Source organism: Ranitomeya imitator, chromosome 8 (assembly GCF_032444005.1).
Source record: "Ranitomeya imitator isolate aRanImi1 chromosome 8, aRanImi1.pri, whole genome shotgun sequence".
Classification (NCBI taxonomy): Eukaryota; Metazoa; Chordata; class Amphibia; order Anura; family Dendrobatidae; genus Ranitomeya; species Ranitomeya imitator.
The window spans coordinates 184,923,366-184,951,178 of NC_091289.1; the positions used below are offsets into that span (position 1 = coordinate 184,923,366).

The window sequence follows — 27,813 nt, forward strand, 5'->3', positions numbered from 1 at the left end:
TATACCAGGGGCTTGTAGAGTCGTTCCATGAGATAGTCGCTCAGTTCTACATGTCCTATACATGCATAATGAGATAGTAACTCTGTGCTCAGGGATAATATGTCAGAGCTAAACCTCTCAGTGCACTAATATGCAACCTCAGCATTACACCAGGGGCTTGTAGAGTCGTTCCATGAGATAGTAGCTCAGTTCTACATGTCCTATACTTGCATAATGAGCTAGTAACTCAGTACTCAGCGATAATATGTCAGAGCTAAATCTCGCAGAGGACTAATATACAACCTCCATATTATACCAGGGTCTCGGAGATTCGTTCCCTGGGATAGTCGCCCAGTTTTAAATTTCCGATGCTTGTATATTGATGAGATAATAAGTCAGTACTCACTATCTTGTACTCAGATATCAGGAAGAAGGTATGGTATGATTAATATTTCACAATTCGAATATGAAGGTGTGATATTTCAGATCTATGAGATAATAAGTCAACACTCAATATCACTAAAAAGACCTGAAAAGGCAATGTGCCGAATATATGAGATAATACATCTGAGCTCATTTATCTTAGGATCATAATAAATACTACTAGATTTCAGATACTATTTCAGCTCTATCATCTATGCCCTGAAACTGACAATTATTAAATGATATCTCAGCACTGCAAAGCTAATTGCCACCATTATGAGATAATAAGGCAGTGCTCAATTTCTTATAGCTATAATGTAATATTTCATGTATCAGGTCAGAGGCCTGAGGAAGTATATCCGCATTATGATGTGATATGTCAGTGTTAGTGGATAATCAGTCAACTCTCAATACATCTTAGAGATTAAATGTATCTAAGACAACGTATTAGAATTATGAGATAGTAAGTCTGCGCTTATTGTCTTAGGGGTAAGATGTCATGTCAGGTTTCAGAAAATATCTCAGCTCATTTATAGATTGGATAATATGTTGGCCCTGAAATTGGCAATCCTAAAACAACATACCACCATTATGAGATAATAAGTCAGTGCTCAATAATACCTTAAGACTATGATATAATATCTCAGATAACATACCGGTCTATAGACCGGTGCTTATTACTACTGGGGATTGATACACCATCTCCTGTAATATGCCCATTCTCTGCCCTAATAAAGTATCTCCACACAATGAGATACCCTACATGCAATGTGAGATAATAAGTCAGCGCACACTATCTGGGGATTGTTACACATGTCATATATTCTATTGCAATATGTCATAAAGTAGGTGAGAGCTGTGAAATGCATCCTAACACAATGAGATAATAAATACACCGGGCTGTGAGATAAAATCTCTGAGCTGAACAGAAAAAAAAAAGGATTGACAACATTGTAATAATATGTGATACCGGCAGAGCTCATTATTCGCAGCCGATTGTAACATCATCTGACGTTATGATACATTTCTATTAACATTTTCACTCATAGGAGAATCCTGCGCCAGACATTGACCTCCTTCACCCTGCACTTAAGAACGAAAGGTTCCGAGGCACAAATGTCAAGATCAAGTCGGACGCAGCTTATGTTCCAAGATATTAGAAATCAAAGCTTTCCAGAAGCAAAAGTGGGACAGTGGTGGATCAGAGGAGCGCAGCGGCGCACGAGCCCACCGCGAACAATGGGAAGGTCTCCTTTGAAGAATCTGGCACCTACTTACATATTTGTGGCCAAGAAAATAACTGAGAAACATTTTTCCTTTAAGTTTCCTGCTCTATATTTGTTTGAGAAATATAAGGTTAAAGAAAAGCAAATAATCGAAAATCAACTATAGCAAAATGGTGGAGACTGGAGAGTGTGGAAAAAATCACAACAATGGTGATAATGGTTCAATAACACAGTGTATTAATTACTGTATTTAATAGAGAATGTAAGTGCTATATAATATTATAAACAGACTAGATGGTGGCCCGATTCTAACGCATCGAGTATTCTAGAATATGCATGTCCACGTAGTATATTGCCCAGTCACATAGTATATTGCCCAGTCACGTAGTATATTGCCTAGCCACGTAGTATATTGCCCAGCCACGTAGTATATTGCCCAGCCACGTAGTATATTGCCCAGTCACGTAGTATATTGCCCAGTCACGTAGTATATTGCCCAGTCACGTAGTATATTGCCCAGCCCACGTAGTATATTGCCCAGCCACGTAGTATATTGCCCAGTCACGTAGTATACAGCACAGAGCCACGTAGTATATTGCCCAGTCACGTAGTATATTGCCCAGTCACGTAGTATATTGCCCAGTCACGTAGTATATTGCCCAGCCACGTAGTATATTGCCCAGCCACGTAGTATATTCCCCAGTCACGTAGTATACAGCACAGAGCCACGTAGTATATTGCCCAGCCACGTAGTATATTGCCCAGCCACGTAGTATATTGCCCAGCCACGTAGTATATTGCCCAGTCACGTAGTATATTGCCCAGTCACGTAGTATATTGCCCAGTCACGTAGTATACAGCACAGAGCCACGTAGTATATTGCCCAGTCACGTAGTATATTGCCCAGTCACGTAGTATATTGCCCAGTCACGTAGTATATTGCCCAGCCATGTAGTATATTGCCCAGCCACGTAGTATATTCCCCAGTCACGTAGTATACAGCACAGAGCCACGTAGTATATTGCCCAGCCACGTAGTATATTGTCCAGCCACATAGTATATTGCCCAGCCACGTAGTATATTGCCCAGCCACGTAGTATATTGCCCAGTCACGTAGTATATTGCCCAGCCACGTAGTATATTGCCCAGCCACGTAGTATATTGCCCAGCCACGTAGTATATTGCCCAGTCACGTAGTATATTGCCCAGCCACGTAGTATATTGCCCAGCCACGTAGTATATTGCCCAGCCACGTAGTATATTGCCCAGCCACGTACTATATTGCACAGCGACGTAGTATATTGCCCAGCCACGTAGTATATTGCCTAACCACGTAGTATATTGCCCAGCCACGTAGCATAATGCCCAGCCACGTAGCATAATGCCCAGTCACATAGTACATTGCCCAGTCACGTAGTATATTGCCCACCCACGTTGTATATTGCACAGCCACGTAGTATATTGCCCAGTCACGTAGTATATTGCCCAGTGACGTAGTATATTGCCCACCCATGTAGTATATTGCCCAGCCACGTAGTATATTGCCCAGTCACGTAGTATATTGCCCAGCCACGTAGTATATTGCCCAGCTACGTAGTATATTGCCCAGCCACGTAGTATATTGCCCAGCCACGTAGTATATTGCCCAGCCACGTAGTATATTGCCCAGCTACGTAGTATATTGCCAAGCCACGTAGTATATTGCCCAGCCACGTAGTATATTGCTCAGCCACATAGTATATTGCCCAGCCACGTAGTATATTGCCCAGCTACATAGTATATTGCCGAGCCACGTAGTATATTGCCCAGCTACGTAGTATATTGCCCAGCCACGTAGTATATTGCCCAGTCACGTAGTATATTGCACAGCCACGTAGTATATTGTACAGCCACGTAGTATATTGCCCAGCCACGTAGTATATTGCCCAGCCACGTAGTATATTGCCCAGCCACGTAGTATATTGCCCAGCCACGTAGTATATTGCACAGCGACGTAGTATATTGCCCAGCCACGTAGTATATTGCCCAGCCACGTAGTATATTGCCCAACCACATAGTATATTGCCCAGCCACGTAGCATAATGCCCAGCCACGTAGCATAATGCCCAGTCACATAGTACATTGCCCAGTCACGTAGTATATTGCCCACCCACGTTGTATATTGCACAGCCACGTAGTATATTGCCCAGTCACGTAGTATATTGCCCAGTGACGTAGTATATTGCCCACCCATGTAGTATATTGCCCAGCCACGTAGTATATTGCCCAGTCACGTAGTATATTGCCCAGCCACGTAGTATATTGCCCAGCTACATAGTATATTGCCCAGCCACGTAGTATATTGCCCAGCCACGTAGTATATTGCCCAGCCACGTAGTATATTGCCCAGCTACGTAGTATATTGCCAAGCCACGTAGTATATTGCCCAGCCACGTAGTATATTGCTCAGCCACGTAGTATATTGCCCAGCCACGTAGTATATTGCCCAGCCACGTAGTATATTGCCCAGCCACGTAGTATATTGCCCAGTCACGTAGTATATTGCCCAGCCACGTAGTATATTGCCCAGCCACGTAGTATATTGCACAGCCACGTAGTATATTGCACAGCCACGTAGTATATTGCACAGCCATGTAGTATACAGCACAGAGCCACGTAGTATATTGTCCAGTCACGTAGTATATTGCCCAGCCACGTAGTATATTGCACAGAGCCACGTAGTATATTGCCCAGCCACGTAGTATATTGCCCAGCCACGTAGTATATTCCACAGAGCCACGTAGTATATTGCCAAGCCACGTAGTATATTGCACAGCCACGTAGTATATTGCACAGCCACGTAGTATATTGCACAGCCACGTAGTATACAGCACAGAGCCACGTAGTATATTGTCCAGTCACGTAGTATATTGCCCAGCCACGTAGTATATTGCACAGAGCCACGTAGTATATTGCCCAGCCACGTAGTATATTGCCCAGCCACGTAGTATATTCCACAGAGCCACGTAGTATATTGCCCAGCCACGTAGTATATTGCCCAGCCACGTAGTATATTGCCCAGCTACGTAGTATATTGCCCAGCCACGTAGTATATTGGGGTGCACTCGGCAGCTTCCGGTCCCAGGGTTGGTATGGGCGCAGAACCCATGATGACGTCGCAGTCACATGACCGTGATGTCATGGCAGGTCCTTGTCACATACCATCCTTGCCACCGGAACCTGCTGCTTGAATGGAGCGGTTACCGGAGCATCACGAGGAGCGGGAAAGGTGGCGGAAGGTGAGTATATAATGATTTTTTATTTTTTTTATTATTTTTATCATTAGATCCTTTTACTATTGACGCTGCATAGGCAGCATCAATAGTAAAAACTTGGCCACACAGGGTTAATAGCGGCGGTAACGGAGTGAGTTACCCACGGCATAATGCGGTCCGTTACCGCTGGCATTAACCCTGTGTGAGCGGTGACTGCGGGGAGGAAGGAGCGGCCATGTTGCCGCCGGACTGCGCCCGTCGCTGATTGGTTGTGGCAATGGTCGTGGGCGTTTTGCCACTTCCAATCAGCGACTTGGATTCCATGACAGACAGAGGCCGCGACCAATGAATATCCATGACAGACAGAAGGACAGACGGAAGTGACCCTTAGACAATTATATAGTAGATATCATATAAATACTATAGTAGTTATATTCTTGTACATAGGGGCAGTATTATAGTAGTTATATTCTTGTACATAAGAGCAGTATTATAGTAGTTATATAGTTGTACATAGGGGCAGAATTATAGTAGTTATATTCTTGTACATAGGGAGCAGTATTATAGTAGTTATATTCTTGTACATAGGGGCAGTATATAGTAGTTATATTCTTGTACATAGGGGCAGTATTATAGTAGTTATATTCTTGTACATAGGGAGCAGTATTATAGTAGTTATATTCTTTTACATAGGGGCAGTATTATAGTAGTTATATTCTTGTACATAGGGAGCAGTATTATAGTAGTTATATTCTTGTACATAGGGGCAGTATTATAGTAGTTCTATTCTTGCACATACAGGCAATATTATAATAGATATATTCCTGTAAATAGGGGCAGTATTATAGTAGTTATATTCTTGTATATAGGGGCAGTATTATAGTAGTTATATTATTGTATATAGGGAGCAGTATTATAGTAGTCATATTCTTGTACATAGGGGCAGTATTATAGTAGTTATATTCTTGTATATAGGGGCAGTATTATAGTAGTTATATTATTGTACATAGGGAGCAGTATTATAGTAGTCATATTCTTGTATATAGGGGCAGTATTATAGTAGTTATATTCTTGTACATAGGGAGCAGTATTATAGTAGTCATATTCTTGTATATAGGGGCAGTATTATAGTAGTTATATTATTGTACATAGGGAGCAGTATTATAGTAGTTATATTCTTGTACATAGGAGCAGTATTATAGTAGTTTTATTCTTGTACATAGGGGCAGTATTATAGTAGGTATATTCTTGTACATAGGGGCAGTATTATAGTAGTTATATTCTTGTACATAGGGGCAGTATTATAGTAGTTCTATTCTTGTACATAGCGGCAGTATTATAGTAGTTCTATTCTTGTACATAGGGGCAGTATTATAGTAGTTATATTCTTGTACATAGGGGCAGTATTATAGTAGTATTATATATAGATAGATAGATAGATAGATAGATAGATAGATAGAGATACACTGCTCAAAAAAATAAAGGGAACACTTAAACAACAGAATCTAACTCCAAGTAAATCAAACTCCTGTGAAATCAAACTATCCACTTAGGAAGCAACACTGACTGACAATTAATTCCACATGCTGTTGTGCAAATGGAATAGACAACAGATGGAAATTATTGGCAATTATCAGGAAACCCTCAATAAAGGAGTGGTTCTGCAGGTGGGGACCACAGACCACATCTCAGTACCAATGCTTTCTGGCTGATGTTTTGGTCACTTTTGAATGTTGGTTGTGTTTTCACACTCCTGGTAGCATGAGACGGACTCTACAACCCACACAAGTGGCTCAGGTAGTGCAGCTCATCCAGGATGGCACATCAATGCGAGCTGTGGCAAGAAGGTTTGCTGTGTCTGTCAGCGTAGTGTCCAGAGGCTGGAGACGCTACCAGGAGACAGGCCAGTACACCAGGAGACGTGGAGGGGGCCATAGGAGGGCAACAACCCAGCAGCAGGACCGCTACCTCTGCCTTTGTGCAATGAGGAACAGGAGGAGCACTGCCAGAGCCCTGCAAAATGACCTCCAGCAGGCCACAAATGTGCATGTGTAGAAACCAACTCCATGAGGATGGTCTGAGTGCCCGACGTCCACAGATGGGGGTTGTGCTCACAGCCCAATACTGTGCAGGATGCTTGGCATTTGCCACAGAACACCAGGATTGGCAAATTCACCACTGGCGCCCTGTGCTCTTTACAGATGGAAGCAGGTTCACACTGAGCACATGTGACAGATATGACAGAGTCTGGAGATGCCGTGGAGAGCGATCTGCTGCCTGCAACATCCTTCAGCATGACCGGTTTGGCAGTGGGTCAGTAATGGTGTGGGGTGGCATTTCTGTGGAGGGCCGCACAGTCCTCCATGTGCTCGCCAGAGGTAGCCTGACTGCCATTAGGTACCGAGATGAGATCCTCAGGCCCCTTGTGAGACCATATGCTGGTGCAGTTGGCCCTGGGTTCCTCCTAATGCAGGACAATGCCAGACCTCATGTGGCTGGAGTGTCAGCAGTTCCTGCAAGATGAAGGCAATGAAGCTATGGACTGGCCTTCCCGTTCCCCAGACCTGAATCCGATTGAACACATCTGGGACATCATGACTCGCTCCATCCACCGTCTCGTTGCACCACAGACTGTCAAGGAGTTGGAAGATGCTTTAGTCCAGGTCTGGGAGGAGATCACTCAGGAGACCATCCGCTGCCTCATCAGGAGCATGTCCAGGCATTGTAGGGAGGTCATACAGGGACGTGGAGGCCACACACAATGCTGAGCATCATTTCCTTGTCTTGAGGCATTTCCACTGAAGTTGGATTAGCCTGTAACTTCATTTTCCACTTTGATTTTGAGCTTCATTCCAACTCCAGACCTCCGTGGGAAATTAGTTGTGATTTACGTTGATCATTTTTAGGTTTTATTGTTCTCAACGCATTCCACTATGTAATGAATAAAGATTTGCAACTGGAATATTTCATTCAGAGATATCTAGGATGTGGGATTTTAGTGTTCCCTTTATTTTTTTGAGCAGTGTATATATATATATATATATATATATATATATATATATATATATATATATATATATAATATTTTGATTAGTTTCTTAGACTAACAACTGAACCATGTTAACCACTGCCTTGAGTTCTGGAATCTGCTCAGGTCTTTCCTGCAGTTCAATTAGTGTTGGTTGTTAATAACTGTATTAAGTTCTCAGAACAATTGATCACATCTTACAAATCTTCCCCAATGCTGCAATATTCATCCACGGTGCTGAATGTTTAATGTGCAAATTCCTGAATTCTCTTCGGAGCTGATTAACACATCAGTTTAATATTCGCAGCTTTATCTTTCTCTACAGCAAAATCAGTCTGGCTATTCTGCCCTATGTTAAGTCTCAGAAAAGTATGACAGACATAGAAGCCGTCTAATCTCTCAGCATCGTTCTTAAAGAAGACCTAATCCCACTGAGAATGAAAGCAAATGCACTGTCTCTCCTTAGCTGCTCTCTAAAGGAGTTAAGAACTGAAAAGATGTTAAAAAAAGGGGAAGAAAAAGAAAAATGTGAGAAAAATGAAATTGTATTCTCTAATGCTCCTGCTTCTGAATGCCCAAAAGATGTCACCCGCTGGGCGGGATACAAAGGAGACTGGCTGCTATCAACATGGGCCGATGGTAGAAACATAGGTGTCAATACTGGGCCATTAATGGAAGGAGCGGACACTAGGACCCTTAACCTCTTTAAAAAATGTTTTAAAATATTGAGAGGTCATCCATAATTTAAAAAAAATTGTCCTACAACAGAAACTGCTACATAATAAAGGCACTATTGAATGGGTAAATTATTGATATCTTGGGGTCGGACCAATGCACAGCCACCTTACCTCCAAAAATTGAGCTTCTCCAGTGAGCAATGGTATCCTCACAATAGGGGACATCTTATATATTTGGTTACAACTAGAGATGGGCGAACCCGTGGATGTTCAGGTCCGGCCTGTTCGGCTGAACATTTTAAATAAGTACGGTTCAGGTACCAGAATGGTAGCCAAACTTGAACCCATTGAAATGATTGGGGGGGTCCGAACATCGGGGGTTTAGTACCCTGTCATCTGTGTGACAGCGCAAGAAACATCGACATTGATCAGCGGTAAGTTCATGACAGCGTGTGAGAGTCAGCAGCTGTGACCAGAGGAAAAACGGTTGCATCCGATCACAGGCGTCGGCTGATGAGAGTATTACTCTCATCATCCTACACCTTGTCTCATGGGTAGCAGCGAGAGCAGGTGTTCGATGATGGGAGTATTCGCCTGCCGGCGACTGTGCAATAAATAAATTATTTTAAAAAATGGCGTGTGGTCATCTCTATTTTTGACAACCGGAGAAGGCAGAACTCAAAGCTGCGGGCTGCAGACCCTAGCTGGCAGCTTTATCTTGGCTGGTTATCAAAAATAGAGGGGTCCTATGCCATTTAAAAAAAAATGTTTTAATAAATCATTTTAAAAAATGATAACTAGCCAATCTAAAGCAGACAGCTGGATGCTAGTGTTCTCAAACTAGCCATGGATATTGTCCCCCTCCCAGACTAAAACCATCAGTTCTCAGCCACCTCAGAAATGGCACATCCATTGGATGCACCAATTCTGGCACTTATGCCTTGGTCCGGTGGCAAATGGGGTAATAGTTCTGGGGTTGATGTCAGCTGTGTCATGTCAACTGACATTAAGCCCACAGGTTAGGAGTGGAGAGGCATCTATAAAACATCCCTATTACTAACTCCATACTAAGATTGTAATAAAGACACAGCAAGAATAAAGTTTTTTACTTGAAATAAAACTCCTAACCCTCTTTTACCTGTTTATTTTTAAAAATTGAAAATAAAAAACACCATATTCATCACCTGTCCAACAAGAAGCTAATCCATATCTGTCCCATGATAATCCGGATGGTTTAGAGAGCAGTCACATCAGTGATGCGACCGCTCTCCACACCAGGCGGGACACACTGAGCAGAAAAGCTCTGCCTGTGACTGGCGGTAACCTAAATGATGTCACCGCACGCGTCACGTCACAGACAGGCAGCGCTTCTCACGCTCTTCTCAGTGTGTTCTGGATGTCGTCAAGAGAGGTCACATCACTGACAGGTGATTAATATGGTGTTTTATTATTTTTTGTCTTTTACATCGGGATATGGGCAATAATAGATTATTGTCGGAAAGGTGAGCATAGCTTTGCTTTTTTTATTTTCGTCAATAAATGGGTAAAAGAGGGTGGGGAGTTTTAATTAAAATAAAGGACTTTATTCTGGTTGTGTCTTTATTACAATGTGACTATGGGGTTAGTAAAGGGGGCATCTTATAGACACCTCTCCATTACTAACCTGTGGGCTTGATGTCACCTGGCATTACAAAGCTGACATCAACACCACAAATATGAACCCCACTTGCCACCGCTACAGGGCAAGTGAGAACTGCCGGGCAAAGTGCCAGAATTGGATCATTGGATAAAGCTTACAGTGGAGGGTCGCAGCTCGCAGTTGTTGGTTTTGCCTGCGGTGGTTAACAAGAATAGAACAGACCCCAAGTAATTTTTTATTTATTTATTTATTTATTGCACCGGCTTATGAATTCTCTGATAGCAGCGAGAGCAGGTGTAGGATGATGAGAGTAGTACTCTCTCATCAGCTGACGCCTATGACCGCCGGTAAGGCTAGGTTCAGATTGCGTTAGTGCAATCCGTTTAGCGCCTAGCGCTAGCGGATTGCGCTAACGCAATGTTATCATTATTATTATAGCGCCATTTATTCCATGGCGCTTTACATGTGAGGAGGGGTATACATAATAAAACAGTACAATAATCTTGAACAATACAAGTCACAACTGGTACAGGAGGAGAGAGGACCCTGCCCGCGAGGGCTCACAATCTACAAGGGATGGGTGAGGATACAGTAGGTGAGGGTAGAGATGGTCATGCAGCGGTTTGGTCAATCGGCGGTTACTGCAGGTTGTAGGCTTGTCGGAAGAGGTGGGTCTTCAGGTTCTTTTTGAAGGTTTCGATGGTAGGCGAGAGTCTGATGTGTTGTGGTAGAGAATTCCAGAGTAGGGGGGATATAAAGGGGTCGCATTAAACATCCCCGCTCTCGCAGATCTCTGATCTGCGAGAGCGGGGAACGGACCGCGGGCGCGCCTCGGACGCTGCAAGCAGTGTCCGCGGCGCGCCACAAAACACCGGCACATCGCTAGCGCGTGCCGAAAATGGCACGCGCTAGTGATGCGCGTCCCCATTGCTGTTAATGGGCGCGCTAACGGACGCGTTGCACGGCGTTAATTTTGCCGTGCAACGCTGTCCGTTAGCGCGGTCCCATTAACGCAATGGGAACCTAGCCTAACTTTTTTTTGGCTCTCATCTGACACAGTGGGAACCGCAGCGCTCTGACCAGCGGTAACAACCGAAAATCAGAGCTGCAGATGTTTATCGCACTGTCACACAGATGAATGAGTGGGAAACAGTTGATGTTCAGAGACCCGAACCCGAACAGTAAGAAGGACTTCCTGGAGAAGTCCGTATTCGAGGTCCATGCACAGTCACAAGATGTTCGAACTTTACTGTTCTCTAGTGACAACCCCTTTAAGTGCAAGCCTTTTCCACTCAAGTGCTGCCGCATTGATGATTACCCTCTGAACTTGCAGGTAAGATGCCAAGTCCGCCAGTCACGTGACCTCTACTAGACTCAGCTGAATGGCCAGTTATTGGCTACAGTGGTCACATGACTGTCGGACGTGAGGTCATCGCTGCAGTATCTATGGAGTGCTGGAGTGGAGGGAATTAAAAACGCAGGTTATTTTTTTTTAATTATTATTATTATTATAATTATTATTATTTTATAGCACGTTTTTGAAAATAACCGAAACCCCCTATTAGCTTTGTATTTGCCCCTATGTTGTCCAGTCTGCATCACTCTTATAAGGACTGCGACCCTTTCAAACATTCCTTTGGTGGGGATGCTGATAATGGGACGATAACCCGAAATCACAATGCCCCAGTATGACTGCATCCACCGAAGACTCGTCCTCGCGATGATAAACCAGGAGAAGCTCATAAATTACTGCCACGAAAATATTGCTTCTGATAAATGACAAATCCAGCCGCGTTCCTTCTCTTCCTTCTCTTTCTTTCTTGCACTTTTCTGCAAACCTAATAAATTTCCTCTAAAAAGAATGTACAAATAAAGCCGCTCGGCGACCCATTCTCTTCTTCATACATCAGTCTGGGTGTAATGGATCTGACTCTACAGCTCCTGCCGTTCCACCCAGGCCATGATTTAATGTAACATCACAGATCCAGCCAGGAAAAATGCAGTTTGCTTGAAATGCAAAAATGATTTATACTATCAAGTGCTCTCCCAGCTCTCGGCATCTTGACAGATCGTATTAACCATTGCCATGGGAGCTGTAATATTTTAGTTTTATGCAATATTTGCAATAGACTTTTTTTTTTCCCTCAGATACAGATGCTTTGATCTGAGCTGTTCATTTACACCCACACCTTCAATCCACAAACATATAGAATTTTTTTTTTGTAGAATGTATTTGATTAGTACGAGGGCTGCTGGAGGCTGAGACATTCGTGACAATTATTTGGCTGATTCTACATGGTCACATGATGGGTGTTTAACGCCATGTACCTCCACCAATCAGCAAGCTACATTTTCTAGTGGTGGACCTTGGTACTGCACGGACCACCACTACTCGGACTTGATCACTATATTTCCCTCATGTAGAATAATAACAGCTATTCTCATCTCCAGTGAGGGTGCCATTCCTGCAATGTTAGTTTCTGGTCTCCCGTGGCTCGCATAACATTATTATGTCACGCAAGCCCTGCAGCCAATCAGTGACCACTTTACTTTACACTTCCTTTTGGCGAAACTCACACCCGGAAGAAGTGAAAGCTGCCGCTCTCTGATGCCCTCTGAATGTAAGTTGATTTACTGATTGGCTGCAGTGCTTGCGTGACATAACTATGTAACGCAAGCCCTAGGAGATAAGGTACCGACATCACTGGAATGGCACCCGCATTGGAGATAATTAAAGCTGTTATTATTTTACATGGGGGGAAATATTATCACAACACCTTTAAAAAAACAAAAAACTAACTGAGTTGCAATACCAGGCATAGCCACTACAGGATGTATAGTGCTGTGGATAGTAATCAATGAACGGGAAAAGCACTATGGCCCTTTAAGTCTACTGATTAGTGATGGTCAGAAAGTAAAGAAACGAAGGAAAAACCATCAATACAAAAAAGTCCTAGTCATAGATATTCATCGGGTTCAGCCTAAAGTCAATGGTTCCCTGTAGACAGTATTCCCGGTGTCAAGGAAAACATTGATCTGACTGTATTTCTAAATGATTTGTTTTTCCTAGAGATAAGTGGGGCTGCTGGAGTATGCAACCACTTATCTACCCTTCACTATTAATATAAGCGACATACATGGGGGAGTTGGGGTCTGGTGGTTGAGCATTGGTTTTAGACTATAGACAGCACATGGTCTTAACAGTTGGAGTTATAATATCTTGTTAGTGAAATGTTACATTTTTCTCACCTTCGAGACTGTTCAGAAGTCTTTAGCCAAAAAAAATCTATGTAGAATAATGCAAAAAAAAAAAAGAAGATAGTGAGTGAGGAGGGAGAGGAGGGAGATGAAGCTGCAGTGAGAATGAGTGAGGGAAGGAGGAGCAGTAGGGAGAAGGAAGCATTTGATTGGCTCAGAGCACATGACACAGCTCTGACATCACACCGAGAAGAGACTGCCTCTCAGTCAGCAAAAAAAAGAGACATTTCCAGCTCCACTACGTCCAAGGAGAGACTGGGATTATTTTTTATGCAACTACAGATATGATTCAGAGATAAATCAAACAGAAGATAAAAGAAAAATCAGTCCACACACGAAAAACAAATTAGAAGCCTCTTTAAATATAACAGAAGAACGGCAGCTCCATAGAGACCGAATGCATGGAATCCATTAAAAACCATATTAATTCCCCTCCTGGCAGACGTCTGGCTGTTTTCTATTCTCTTTATTTATACAGTCCTGCAAAGTTGCCATTTATTTTCCTTGTTTAATCAAAGCCTGTCTCCGTCTGCCATGTTGTACAGAAATTCATACTATTTGTATTGAAATCCACATGTATTTGCAGCGGTCTGATGGTTTTCATTTCACTCCTGACATTTGCATGCTTCTGATTTTTTTTTTTTTTTTTTTTTCCAACCGCACATTAATTTTCTATTTGCGGGAGATCATGAGCATCAGCCACATTGATCGGGCGGCACAATAAATATTCTGCATCGCGCCTATCTTTACACCACTGTATCAGGGAGGAATATTATTAATCTAGCAAATGAAAGACTGATTAAGACGAACAAAGAAGAAAGTCTAATTGGGAAAGAATGGAAATATATAAAAAAATAAAACACCCATTATATTTTATTATTTATTTATTTTTACAGGAGGTGCAGTTCCATCCAGGAGCCTCTGGAGGGCACTATTTCTATTGCTTTATTTTGATTCTATTACTAATAATAGGACCTTGTGACGGGGTGAACTGACCATTAAAGGGGATGTGTGAGATTAGAAATACATATTACATGTCTGTCGGCTGTACGATGGATTGGCCGACACCTATCTCTCTCAGCGCTCATTCTGCCGAACATGTTCATGTTGGGAGGTTTGGCCAACATTAATCTAATGTGTATGGGGGCCTTAAAAAAAATGAAGCTGTTGTTGAATGCTTTGGTTATGAGGCCTTCAAATATTGTCTTAAAGGGGGTGCTCCATCTGGGACATCAATCGCCATCTTTCAAAGCTTCCATAGAAATTAATGGAGAAAAATGAGTTATAGATGCAGGTTCCAGTATTGGGAACACCCTTTAACGCCATTCTGTTCCATTCACCGAGATTAGGTAGTAAATGAAAAGTTCTATTAAAGGAGTTGTTCACGACCACTATGGTCATTAGATCAGTGGGGTCCAACAAGTCCAGTGGTAGCCATAAATACACAGTGGGAGCACCACAGCGCCGTACACTGTGTAGTGGCTGTTCTTGGGTACTGCAGCTTTACCTGGTGAATGCGATCTGAGCTGCAGTACTTGTGAACGGCCACTACATGGTGTCTGGAGCTGCGCTTTTCTGGCCCCCCGCATTGTGTATAGCCAGGCGCTCCGGGGTCTGCTAACTTCTGGGGGTGCCAGAAATCAGACTAATACCGCCCTGATATTGATAACCTATCCTAAAGGTGAATCGTTAATATTGACATCTGGAACAAGTAAAAATATATTATTATTATTATTATTACTGTTATTATACATTAAATTACATATTGACTTCTGGAGCAAGTACAAGTATTATTGTTATTATTATTGTTATTATATTATTATTAAAATACATATTTAATTCTGTAAAAACGTGAAATAATTCTTATTATGTATAAGCAGCTCATCACTGCGTGCACACACCGTCATATATACTGAATATTGATGTATTTTGAATAATAATAATATCAATAATAATAGTTATAATTATTGTTATTATTGAAAAGACATCAATATTCAGTATATATGATGGTGTGTGCACGCAGTGATGAGCTGCTTATACACAGCGGGAACGAGACACTGCTACATTTTACCACTGAGGGGGTCCGTACCGGTGTCAGATGTGCACATGAACTGTTACACATGATAGAATATTTAGCGGGGGTCTCCACTGTTCTGTTGCTAGGGGACAAGATGTGAAACATGTTACTAGGCAGAACTGTATATCTGTCCATGGACGGAACAGCTGCATGGTCTGTATGTCTGGGACAATAAGAGGATTATGTGACGGGAACAGAGGGAAAAACAGAAGCACAAATCAGTACAATGTATCAATGATCCTAATATCCAGGAGTCGATGAACCACTGAACTGAAGAATGGATGCGAACTGGGTGGAATCTGCTGCAGATCTGCTACGGATACATTGTGATTCTGTTTGAATTTTTTTAAATTTCATTTCAAGAAATTCAATACTGATCCCATAGGCACCGGCTGTAATGTTATGGCAGGGGCTACGCAGGCCGGAGATCGCACCGATATAATGGTGCAGCTGATTGGGGTCACATTGTGACGAGCAAGTTTCATAAAGTCGGAACCAGTTGGATTCTTCGCTACTTTATGACCCTCTGGGTGATGTGACCCCATTCACCTGACTCACTACAATGTAGCATCGATGGCCACAGTCGCCGTTTCGCCCCATCCTAACGGGTCTGTCTCATCACAACTACCTTTTTCGGACCTGGGGGTCTTCTAGTCGCCATGAATTTGGCTTCACCTGCCTATAGCAATCTACTTTTATTATTCAGGCTATATCGGCCACTACAGGAGGAGTGCAGTATTACCTAATAATAATAATTGTATTTCTATAGCGCCGACATATTCTGCAGCACTTTACATTTTAACACAACGTGGCCACAAATGGGCAGACTCTCTGTGCGCCCCCAACTCCCTGGTTTGACTACTAAAGGGGATTTTTATCCTACTTGGTTGTCTTCGTGGGGTATCCCCTGTAAATGCAGCATGGTGTCTCTATGCAGCCATGATGGGTGCACAGCCCGGACCGGACGGTAGATATGAGCTGGAAGGATTCGGGTCGGATTCATGGATCAGTCTACAGATTTATCCGCTAATTAAAGTAAACACCCTAAATACGTCGCCCCTACATTAGAGATGAAATAACGCTGTGTCAGCAGGCGGAGGATTATGGGATGTCTGATCACTTACCAGAATGTGGTGTCATAAGGAAAAGTCACGTGACTGCAATAATATATTAAGTTGCAGGGCTGAAATCTGAAGAATTCACTCACTATAGGGAATCTAATGCCTGGAACATACAAAGCATGTGCAAACAAAACGTCCAGGCACTAAATCACAGCAAAAGAAATATCACAGCGACCAAAAAGACCAACACTCTCCCCTTCTGAAATACTGTGTGCTGCTGGAAACCCTGCTCCTTCCGCTATGTGACTATTCATCTGTGACCTATCACCTGTCTCCATTTTCCTTCTTCCATCATCATACTGTACTGATCAGATGCAGCCCTGTCCTGTCCTCACTGTCAGTACATACCCCCCTGTCCTCACTATCATTACATACCCCTTCTGAAATTCTCTTGTGCTGTTGGTGACCCTGCTCCTTCCACTATGTGACTGCCAGCCTCTGACCAACCGTCTCCCTTCTCCGCCAAGATTATGGCATGTGGCCCTGTTAGAAGCAGCTCTGTTCCCAGTATCATCCCCTCTTCTGAAATACTCTGTGCTGCTGAACACTCTATAATATTCTTCCACCATGTTACTCCCAGGTGGTAACAATATTTCCATTCACTTCCACTATTATCGTTACAAGACCAGATGAGTCACTCTCCTGCAAGATCAGAATACTCTCTCCTGAAATACTCTGTGCTGCCGTAAGCTTGTTGATTATTTAAACTCATTCTATAAAATCAGCAATTAACGTCAGGTTGTTGCTTGTTAAAAAAAAAAACTGGAAAAACGGAGTATATTTTACATTTTAACATCAAGATGCAGTGATTAAAATTGTATTCATTATCACATGATCACTGCTGGAGCCGTTGGGGAAAGTGTGAAGTTGTAATGAAATGTACAGCGGCTACTGAGGTTTTCCCTCTCCCAGTTGAGACATGTTGACTGACAACTTTTCGAATTGTACTAAGCTCCCTCATTCCCAGTGGATGGATACCAGCAAGTGAGCTGTAATTAGTGTGACAGCTCGATTTTAGTTTGATTTCTTTAAAGAAAAACTTCAGGTTAGTAAATATCTAAACAGAATTATGAAATTCCTTAAATAACAATTTCTTAACATATTGGTGTGGATAGATGTATACCTCTCCCACGGCATTTCTTATTCACTCCTGCCCACTTTTTTCTTGCTTCTTATAACTGCATTATACTGGGGGATTGTCTGCTGGTTACTAAAAACTAGAAACCCCGACTTTAGACAATTACTCCTACTTTACAAGAGTTCCGCGTATTTAATATGGAGAGGGACGGTTCCCTCTTCCTACAAGAGATTACTATAGACTGTCTTGTGTAAACAGAGCGCTGCCCAGAAAGTTGCACCCCGACCTCCTGTCTGATCCCCATAATCCTGTAGAATGTAAGTCCGCAAGGACAGGGTCCTCTCCCCTCTGTACCAGTCTGTCACTGTAAAGTTGTTTACTGTAAACGATATCTATAACTCTGTATGTAACCCCTTTCTCATGTACAGCACCATGGAATTAATGGTGCTATATAAATAAATAAATAATAATAATAATAAAGTGGGGCCCTGGGCAAAAGTTAATTTGGGGCCCCAAAATGCTCATATATTGCACCATCACGCGGAAATATTTTGGTTGTATTTACATGCGCTAATTTCAGGCAGCTAAACAAGAGCCACCTACTATATGGAATCCGTCCGACGCTTGTTTCCCGGGCTCTTTATACTAACTGAGGAGGAATGATGGAAACAGAACTGATACAGGGACAGAATTATCACTACTAGATCAAACTGACTCAATACAGAACCATGTTATCAGCAGCACATCTGCATCTTACACCGGGCGATGTGCTGCTGAGAACAAGGATTTCTGTTCTGGCATAAAGAATCCAATCACTCGATGAACAGGCAGCATTTCGCTCGTTTATACACCGCATAGTCCTTAACAGAGTATAATACAACCCTCATATAGCATAATACAGCCTCCATATAGTAGAATGCAGCTCTGGAGTATAATACAGGATGTAACTCAGGATCAGTAATGTAATGTATGTACACAGTGACTGCACCAGCAGAATAGTGAGTGCAGCTCTGGAGTATAATACAGGATGTAACTCAGGATCAGTAATGTAATGTATGTACACAGTGATTGCACCAGCAGAATAGTGAGTGCAGCTCTGAGGTATAATACAGGATGTAACTCAGGATCAGTAATGTATGTATGTACACAGTGACTGCACCAGCAGAATAGTGAGTGCAGCTCTGGAGTATAATACAGGATGTAACTCAGGATCAGTAATGTAATGTATGTACACAGTGACTGCACCAGCAGAATAGTGAGTGCAGCTCTGGAGTATAATACAGGATGTAACTCAGGATCAGTAATGTAATGTATGTACACAGTGACTGCACCAGCAGAATAGTGAGTGCAGCTCTGGAGTATAATACAGGAGGTAACTCACAATCAGTAATGTAATGTATGTACACAGTGACTGCACAAGCAAAATAGCGAGTACAGCTCTGGGGTATAATACAGGAGGTAACCCAGGATCAGTAATGTAATATGTGTACACAGTGACTGCACCAGCAGAATAGTGAGTGCAGCTCTGGGGTATAATACAGGAGGTAACCCAGGATCAGTAATGTAATGTATGTACACAGTGACTGCACCAGCAGAAGAGTGAGTGCAGCTCTGGGGTATAATACAGGATGTAACTCAGGATCAGTAATGTAATGTATGTACACAGTGACTGCACCAGCAGAATAGTGAGTGCAGCTCTGGGGTATAATACAGGATGTAACTCAGGATCAGTAATGTAATGTATGTACACAATGACTGCACCAGCAGAATAGTGAGTGCAGCTCTGGGGTATAACACAGGATGCAACTCAGGATCAGTAATGTAATGTATGTACACAGTGACTGCACCAGCAGAATAGTGAGTGCAGCTCTGGAGTATAATACAGGATGTAACTCAGGATCAGTAATGTAATGTATGTACACAGTGACTGCACCAGCAGAATAGTGAGTGCAGCTCTGGAGTATAATACAGGATGTAACTCAGGATCAGTAATGTAATGTATGTACACAGTGACTGCACCAGCAGAATAGTGAGTGCAGCTCTGGAGTATAATACAGGAGGTAACTCACAATCAGTAATGTAATGTATGTACACAGTGACTGCACAAGCAAAATAGCGAGTACAGCTCTGGGGTATAATACAGGAGGTAACCCAGGATCAGTAATGTAATATGTGTACACAGTGACTGCACCAGCAGAATAGTGAGTGCAGCTCTGGGGTATAATACAGGAGGTAACCCAGGATCAGTAATGTAATGTATGTACACAGTGACTGCACCAGCAGAAGAGTGAGTGCAGCTCTGGGGTATAATACAGGATGTAACTCAGGATCAGTAATGTAATGTATGTACACAGTGACTGCACCAGCAGAATAGTGAGTACAGCTCTGGGGTATAATACAGGATGTAACTCAGGATCAGTAATATAATGTATGTACACAATGACTGCACCAGCAGAATAGTGAGTGCAGCTCTGGGGTATAATACAGGATGTAACTCAGGATCAGTAATGTAATATGTGTACACAGTGACTGCACCAGCAGAAGAGTGAGTGTAGCTCTGGGGTATAATACAGGATGTAACTCAGGATCAGTAATGTAATGTATGTACACAATGACTGCACCAGCAGAATAGTGAGTGCAGCTCTGGAGTATAATACAGGATGTAACTCAGGATCAGTAATGTAATGTATGTACGCAGTGACTGCACCAGCAGAATAGTGAGTGCAGCTCTGGGGTATAATACAGGATGTAACTCACAATCAGTAATGTAATGTATGTACACAGTGACTGCACAAGCAAAATAGCGAGTACAGCTCTGGGGTATAATACAGGATGTAACTCAGGATCAGTAATGTAATATGTGTACACAGTGACTGCACCAGCAGAAGAGTGAGTGCAGCTCTGGGGTATAATACAGGATGTAACTCAGGATCAGTAATGTAATGTATGTACACAGTGACTGCACCAGCAGAATAGTGAGTACAGCTCTGGGGTATAATACAGGATGTAACTCAGGATCAGTAATGTAATGTATTTACACAGTGACTGCACCAGCAGAATAGGGAGTGCAGCTCTGGAGTATAATACAGGATGTAACTCAGGATCAGTAATGTAATGTATGTACGCAGTGACTGCACCAGCAGAATAGTGAGTGCAGCTCTGGAGTATAATACAGGATGTAACTCAGGATCAGTAATGTAATGTATGTACGCAGTGACTGCACCAGCAGAATAGTGAGTGCAGCTCTGGGGTATAATACAGGATGTAACTCACAATCAGTAATGTAATGTATGTACACAGTGACTGCACAAGCAAAATAGCGAGTACAGCTCTGGGGTATAATACAGGATGTAACTCAGGATCAGTAATGTAATATGTGTACACAGTGACTGCACCAGCAGAAGAGTGAGTGCAGCTCTGGGGTATAATACAGGATGTAACTCAGGATCAGTAATGTAATGTATGTACACAGTGACTGCACCAGCAGAATAGTGAGTACAGCTCTGGGGTATAATACAGGATGTAACTCAGGATCAGTAATGTAATGTATGTACACAGTGACTGCACCAGCAGAATAGTGAGTGCAGCTCTGGAGTATAATACAGGAGGTAACTCAGAATCAGTAATGTAATGTATGTACACAGTGACTGCACCAGCAGAATAGTGAGTGCAGCTCTGGAGTATAATACAGGATGTAACTCAGGATCAGTAATGTAATGTATGTACACAGTGACTGCACCAGCAGAATAGTGAGTGCAGCTCTGGAGTATAATACAGGATGTATCTCAGGATCAGTAATGTAATGTATGTACACAGTGACTGCACCAGCAGAATAGTGAGTGTAGCTCTGGAGTATAATACAGGATCAGCTCTGTGTAGTATATGTTGGTGTAATGTGTATGTTGCTGTTCTTATTTGATAATTTTCATCACGTTTATTACTAATCAGAAGAGACAAGAACTATTTGGTGGAAGAGACTTTGTTTCTCCTTGAGAATCTTTATCTCTGGTGAAGTAACTGATCTAATGTGACATTCTTCTGTGTTGCTAGGTAACTATCTGTGACTTATTCACATGATATAGTTTATATTTTGGAAGTCAAATTATCTGGTAGGACGGCGAATGTTCCCAGTGCCTGGAGACGTCTCCTTTTGAGTCCTATCTGCTGCACAGGAAAGAGATAAACTATTGTGGGATCCAGGTGATCACAAAATCCAATCTAGTAATATACATTCCCGAATCCTGGTTCTGAACTGCGCACAATGAACATTTTAACTTCCACCGCCCCTCCCCCCCTCATTTTCTTCTGCAGATCAGCATTAGTAATTGGCTAAAAACAAACACAATGGAGCAAACACCAGCTCACCATGATAGTATAATGGTCCACGCGTTTCAAGCTACCGTTATACTATCATGGTGTTTATATTTTTCTTTTTCAAGTTTTAATCTTAGTATATAGTTACCTTGTAATGTCTTCACATCCTGTTCCATCCAGATGAGTCTGGATCCTAGAATTCCAAGCGGAGGAAGTTCACCGACCTCCATATTGGGACACCCAAGTGATTGATGTCTCAATATGGAAACTGCTGATCAGGGCCGGCTCCAGGTTTTTGAGGGCCCCGGGCGAAAGAGTTTCAGTGGGCCCCCCTTTAACACATACCACGATTCATGATCGCATATAAACACAGCTATGTAGAATATAACTCAGCCGACGTAGTATATAGCACAGCCACGTAACATATAACACAGCCATGTAGTATATAACAGCCCACGTAGCATATAACACAGCCACGTAGTATATAACACAGCCAACGTAGCATATAACAACCCATATAGTATATAGCACAGCCCACGTAGCATATAACACGGCCCACGTAGTATATAGAACAGCCATGTAGTATATAGCACAGCCCACGTAGCATATAACAGCCCATATAGTATATAGCACAGCCCACGTAGCATATAACAGCCCACGTAGTATATAATACGGCCCACGTAGTATATAGAACAGCCATGTAGTATATAGCACAGCCCACGTAGCATGTAACAGCCCATATAGTATATAGCACAGCCACATAGTATATAACACGGCCCACATAGTTTAAAGAACAACCATCTAGTATATAGCACAGACCACATAGTATATAACACGGCCCACATAGTATATAGAACAGCCATGTAGTATATAGAACAGCCATGTAGTATATAGCACAGACATGTAGTATACAGCACAGCCCCCCTCCCCCCAAGAATGGCCCCAAAGTCCAGTACTCACTGTTATAGTTACAGAAAAAGAAAACACTCCTCACCTCCCACCGTTCCCGTGCCGCACAGCTCCCTCCCTGCTTCGGTCTTGGCAGCTGCCGCTGCACTGCCTGACACACAGCGAGTGCGCGATGACGTCATCGCGCACCCGCAGCGGCAGTGTCAGAGGCAGAGTGGGGAATGATGTGAGAGGGAGCGTCAGGTGACGCTCTCTCCTCCATCATTTGCTTTTAACTTTACCGGCAGACGCACATGCGTAGTTTTAATGTGACCGTTGCTATCTGTCTGCACAAAGATGGCGGCGGTCTGATTTACTGCGCCTGCGCGAATTCCGCGCAGGTGCAGTGAATCATTCGGCTGATCCCGGCGGCAGATGCGCGACGTGTCTACAGGCACAGGTAGCCGGTCACATTAAAGGGGTCTGTGTATGACCGTGTACGGAGCATACCACATCTCCTGGGCAGGGGAGGAAGCAAAAGACAATACTGCCATTACAGCAGGGGATCACAGTGGATTCATTTTGTGAGGTAAAATATTTCGCTGACTGTTTTTAAACAATATTTTACCTCACAAAATGTATCCTCTGCGATCTCCTGCAGTAATGTCAGTATTGTCTATTAGGGGAGAACACAGTACAGAATTGGGGAGAGACAGTAGACGGGGGAAGAGCACAGGGGGTAGACGGGTCAAAGAAGACAGCACAGACGGGAGAAGTCAGAACATGGGGGGAGAGAGAGTGGATAGGTGGGTGAGCACATGGGGGGAGGGTTCTCAACGCTGCAAAGCCAGCCCCCATCGCGACATTACCGCTCTCCCCATGCCATAGCACCGCGCCTCCATCTAGTATACTATAAATGTCATGTTTTATTACTTTTGCTGTTGCTGGATTTTCCACGTTTTTTTTTCAGTATTTGGGCTACTCTGCACTGAATAATCCTCACCATGTAGATGAACTGTAGGAAGCGGAGGGGCATTAGTGGATGGAGAGAAGAGAAAATGTAAAAGTAGGGTATATATTGTACAATGATACAAAAGATCAAAGCACTGACTTTGGAGTGCTGACACCATTTTTTTGGAGTTTTTGTATGCAAGAGGCTTAAGAGGCAATCAATGGGGTGGAGCACCCATCTTTACATGGGAGAGAGCGGCATTTATTTTTCTATTTCCAGATAGACAGACGGATAGATAATACATAGAGATACATACATAGATAATACAGATAGATAGATTGATAGATAGATAGATAGATAGATAATAGATATATAGATAGATGATAGATAGATAGATAGATAGATAGATAGATAGATAGATAGATAGATAGATAGATAGATAGATAATAGATAGATAATAGATAGATAGATAATAGATGATAGATAGATAGATAATAGATATATAGATAGATGATAGATAGATAGATAGATAGATAATAGATGATAGATAGATAGATAATAGATAGAATAGATAGATAAATAGATAGATGATAGATAGATAGATAGATAGATAGATAGATAGATAGATAGATAGATAGATAGATAGATAATAGATAGATAGATAGATAGATAGATAGATAGATAGATGATAGATAGATAGATAGATGATAGATAGAATAGATAGTTAATAGATAGATATAATAAATAATAGATAATAGATAGATGATAGATAGATAGATAGATAATAGATATAATAGATAGATAATAGATAGATGATAGATAATAGATAGATGATAGATAATACATACATAATAGAAAGATAGATTACATGGATGATATATCTCGCATTTATTATATATTTCTATATAATTGCGCTGTCACTATTCCTCTGATATAGAATCTTGAAGATTTTAGTACTCTTCATAACTTGTTCAGTTTCCAAAAGATCAAACAGAACAAACGACAGTCATAATATTAACAACAAAACTTTCCGTGCCGCCTGTAATATTGTATTCATGAATGTCTGACATTTACTATTACATCTGTCACAATAATGTCATACTCCATCTCGCTCTCCGGGACTCGTATTCATTCACAAAGCTTCAGGAAAATATTGGAAGGAAACCAAATCCAAACTTGTGGAAGTGTTACATTGTATCCAGTGGATGTTCTATTGTTACACAGTAGGGATACGTTACAATAAATATGAAGAATAAGATGTATCCACAGTAGCAAACCAAAATCTAATGTGCACCTGACTAACTTACTGTGCTTGTGTTTATTTCTCTAACGATTTTCAAAATCCATGCTTGTTGTCAGTGAATGGAAACGTTCCTCCTTATGTCCAGAGGTCGATTTATCATGGTTACATTTTGTTTTATAACTACTGAGCCTGAGATTGGTCATGGTATTACAGTTATAACACCTTTTAAAGGGGGTTCTTTACAGCACTTTTGAAGTCTGGCCCTAAAGCCCTTTAAATGCATCGGGTCATATACCTGAGTCTTTGTGGGTTGTGGTTGGCTGCCGTGACCACTGAGCCACTTTTCTCCAGAATTCAGTAGTATGGATCTGTATACAGACAATTGTTTTTTTTTAGCTTTTATGTTTTTGTGAAAAGCAAGTTGTCACATAAAGGCTCTAGTTTATTACTGAAATAATGAGTGAAAATGGTAACAATATAATCCCATCATATGTCTGATCTCTAAAAACAGCAACATCTGCCAAGACAAATGTTTTATGCTGGAATCTTCTATATGAACTAGTCCATTAATCTCCGGGTAACAATGTGAATCTTTATGTGTCGCATGGGATTATAGAAATGTGTCGTTAGCTGCACCCGTCTGTCCCTGCCCTGAAAACAATGTGATATTCCTCTATGTGAAGATTATTATTATAGCCCTCTACTCAACATTTCCCTACAAATTAAATTAATTAATTGTCCTTAAAGGGATTGTCTTATCATAATCACAATATGTCCCCCACCTCCACACAGCAAACAGCTGACCTCAGATAAATGTCCAAGTGAGGTGTACAGATTGGGAGAACATCATACACTGCTGTTCTGGCCCATAAAAGATGGTGCCCCATCTATGATGCCCATATGTCCTCAATATTGGTGCCTTTAAAAGCTAAACTTTACTTATTAACATTGTGTTCTCTGCTTCGCTGATACAAATTCCCAAACTCCTCCACAGACATAGTTTTAAGTGATACAATTCTATCTAATTGCTATTTAAGTTGTACTTAGTTTCTGAATGACTTTCAGTAGTAGCTGGAGATTAGACTGATGCCCGGCTTCAGATCTCCAGCATGGACTTAGAATGAAGTGATACAATTCAGTCTGATTGCACCCACCACTAGAGGGAGCTTTAGAGCAGACTTATATTATTGCATATAATAATAATAATAATAATAACAACAACATTTATTAAAAGGGATTTCCAGGTTGAACATAAATTTCAGTGGCTGCAGATTTCCAAATCCTGACTGTACTACATTCAATAAGCACACTGTCAGGATTCCGCTCTTTTGTCATATGACCATAAACCATAATTATACGATTTACAAAGTCGAAATCAAATGCTGACGAGCTTTTCACACGCTTTGCTGAATAGAACACAGAGAGAAGGATAGTGCACACTGTCAGGATTTGGCAATACAGAGGAATTTCTGATCAGCCCAGAAAACCCCTTCAGGAACCCAATCATCACAGGACATAATAACTTTTATTTCTATAGCGCCAACATATTCTGCAGCACTTTACATTACAGAGAAGACTTGTACATTCTAGAGACAATGTAACAGAATATAGATGGTGTTAGGCGGCCTGAATTCTGTGAAAGGAGTACGGCACAGGGTGACCACTGCTGGAAGCCCCTACTTACGCACTGTTATAAATGGCCCTATAGGATTATTATCTGTCACTGGAGGCATAAACACTAATTAACTAATATACGCAACTGGGATGTGAACACTTTACATTTAAAACTAAAATTGTAGCAAATTTGCAAACAGTTTTGTTTAAAAAATGTCCAACCGTTTTGGGTCTTCAGACTACAGCATGGTGGCTCAGTGGTTAGCACTGTACTGTGGCTCAGTGGTTAGCACTGTAATGTGGCTCAGTGGTTAGCACTGTACGGTGGCTCAGTGGTTAGCACTGTATGGTGGCTCAGTGGTTAGCACTGTATGGTGGCTCAGTGGTTAGCACTGTACTGTGGCTCAGTGGTTAGCACTGTACTGTGGCTCAGTGGTTAGCACTGTAATGTGGCTCAGTGGTTAGCACTGTAATGTGGCTCAGTGGTTAGCACTGTACTGTGGCTCAGTGGTTAGCACTGTACTGTGGCTCAGTGGTTAGCACTGTAATGTGGCTCAGTGGTTAGCACTGTAATGTGGCTCAGTGGTTAGCACTGTACTGTGGCTCAGTGGTTAGCACTGTACTGTGGCTCAGTGGTTAGCACTGTAATGTGGCTCAGTGGTTAGCACTGTATGGTGGCTCAGTGGTTAGCACTGTACGGTGGCTCAGTGGTGAGCACTGTACTGTGGCTCAGTGGTTAGCACTGTAATGTGGCTCAGTGGTTAGCACTGTACTGTGGCTCAGTGGTTAGCACTGTACTGTGGCTCAGTGGTTAGCACTGTACTGTGGCTCAGTGGTTAGCAGTGCTAACCACTGAGCCACAGTACAGTGCTAACTTAGCACTGTAATGTGGCTCAGTGGCTAGCACTGTACTGTGGCTCAGTGGTTAGCACTGTACTGTGGCTCAGTGGTTAGCACTGTACTGTGGCTCAGTGGTTAGCACTGTACTGTGGCTCAGTGGTTAGCACTGTAATGTGGCTCAGTGGCTAGCACTGTACTGTGG

At 42.2% G+C, this 27,813-nt stretch overlaps 1 protein-coding gene across 7 annotated transcripts in view; it reads right to left on the reverse strand.

Annotated features, from left to right (window-relative positions):
* DAB1 (DAB adaptor protein 1) overlaps nucleotides 1-27,813 on the reverse strand; it is a 769,394-nt gene that overhangs the window by 677,099 nt on the left and 64,482 nt on the right. The gene's annotated exons all lie outside the window — the stretch shown is intronic.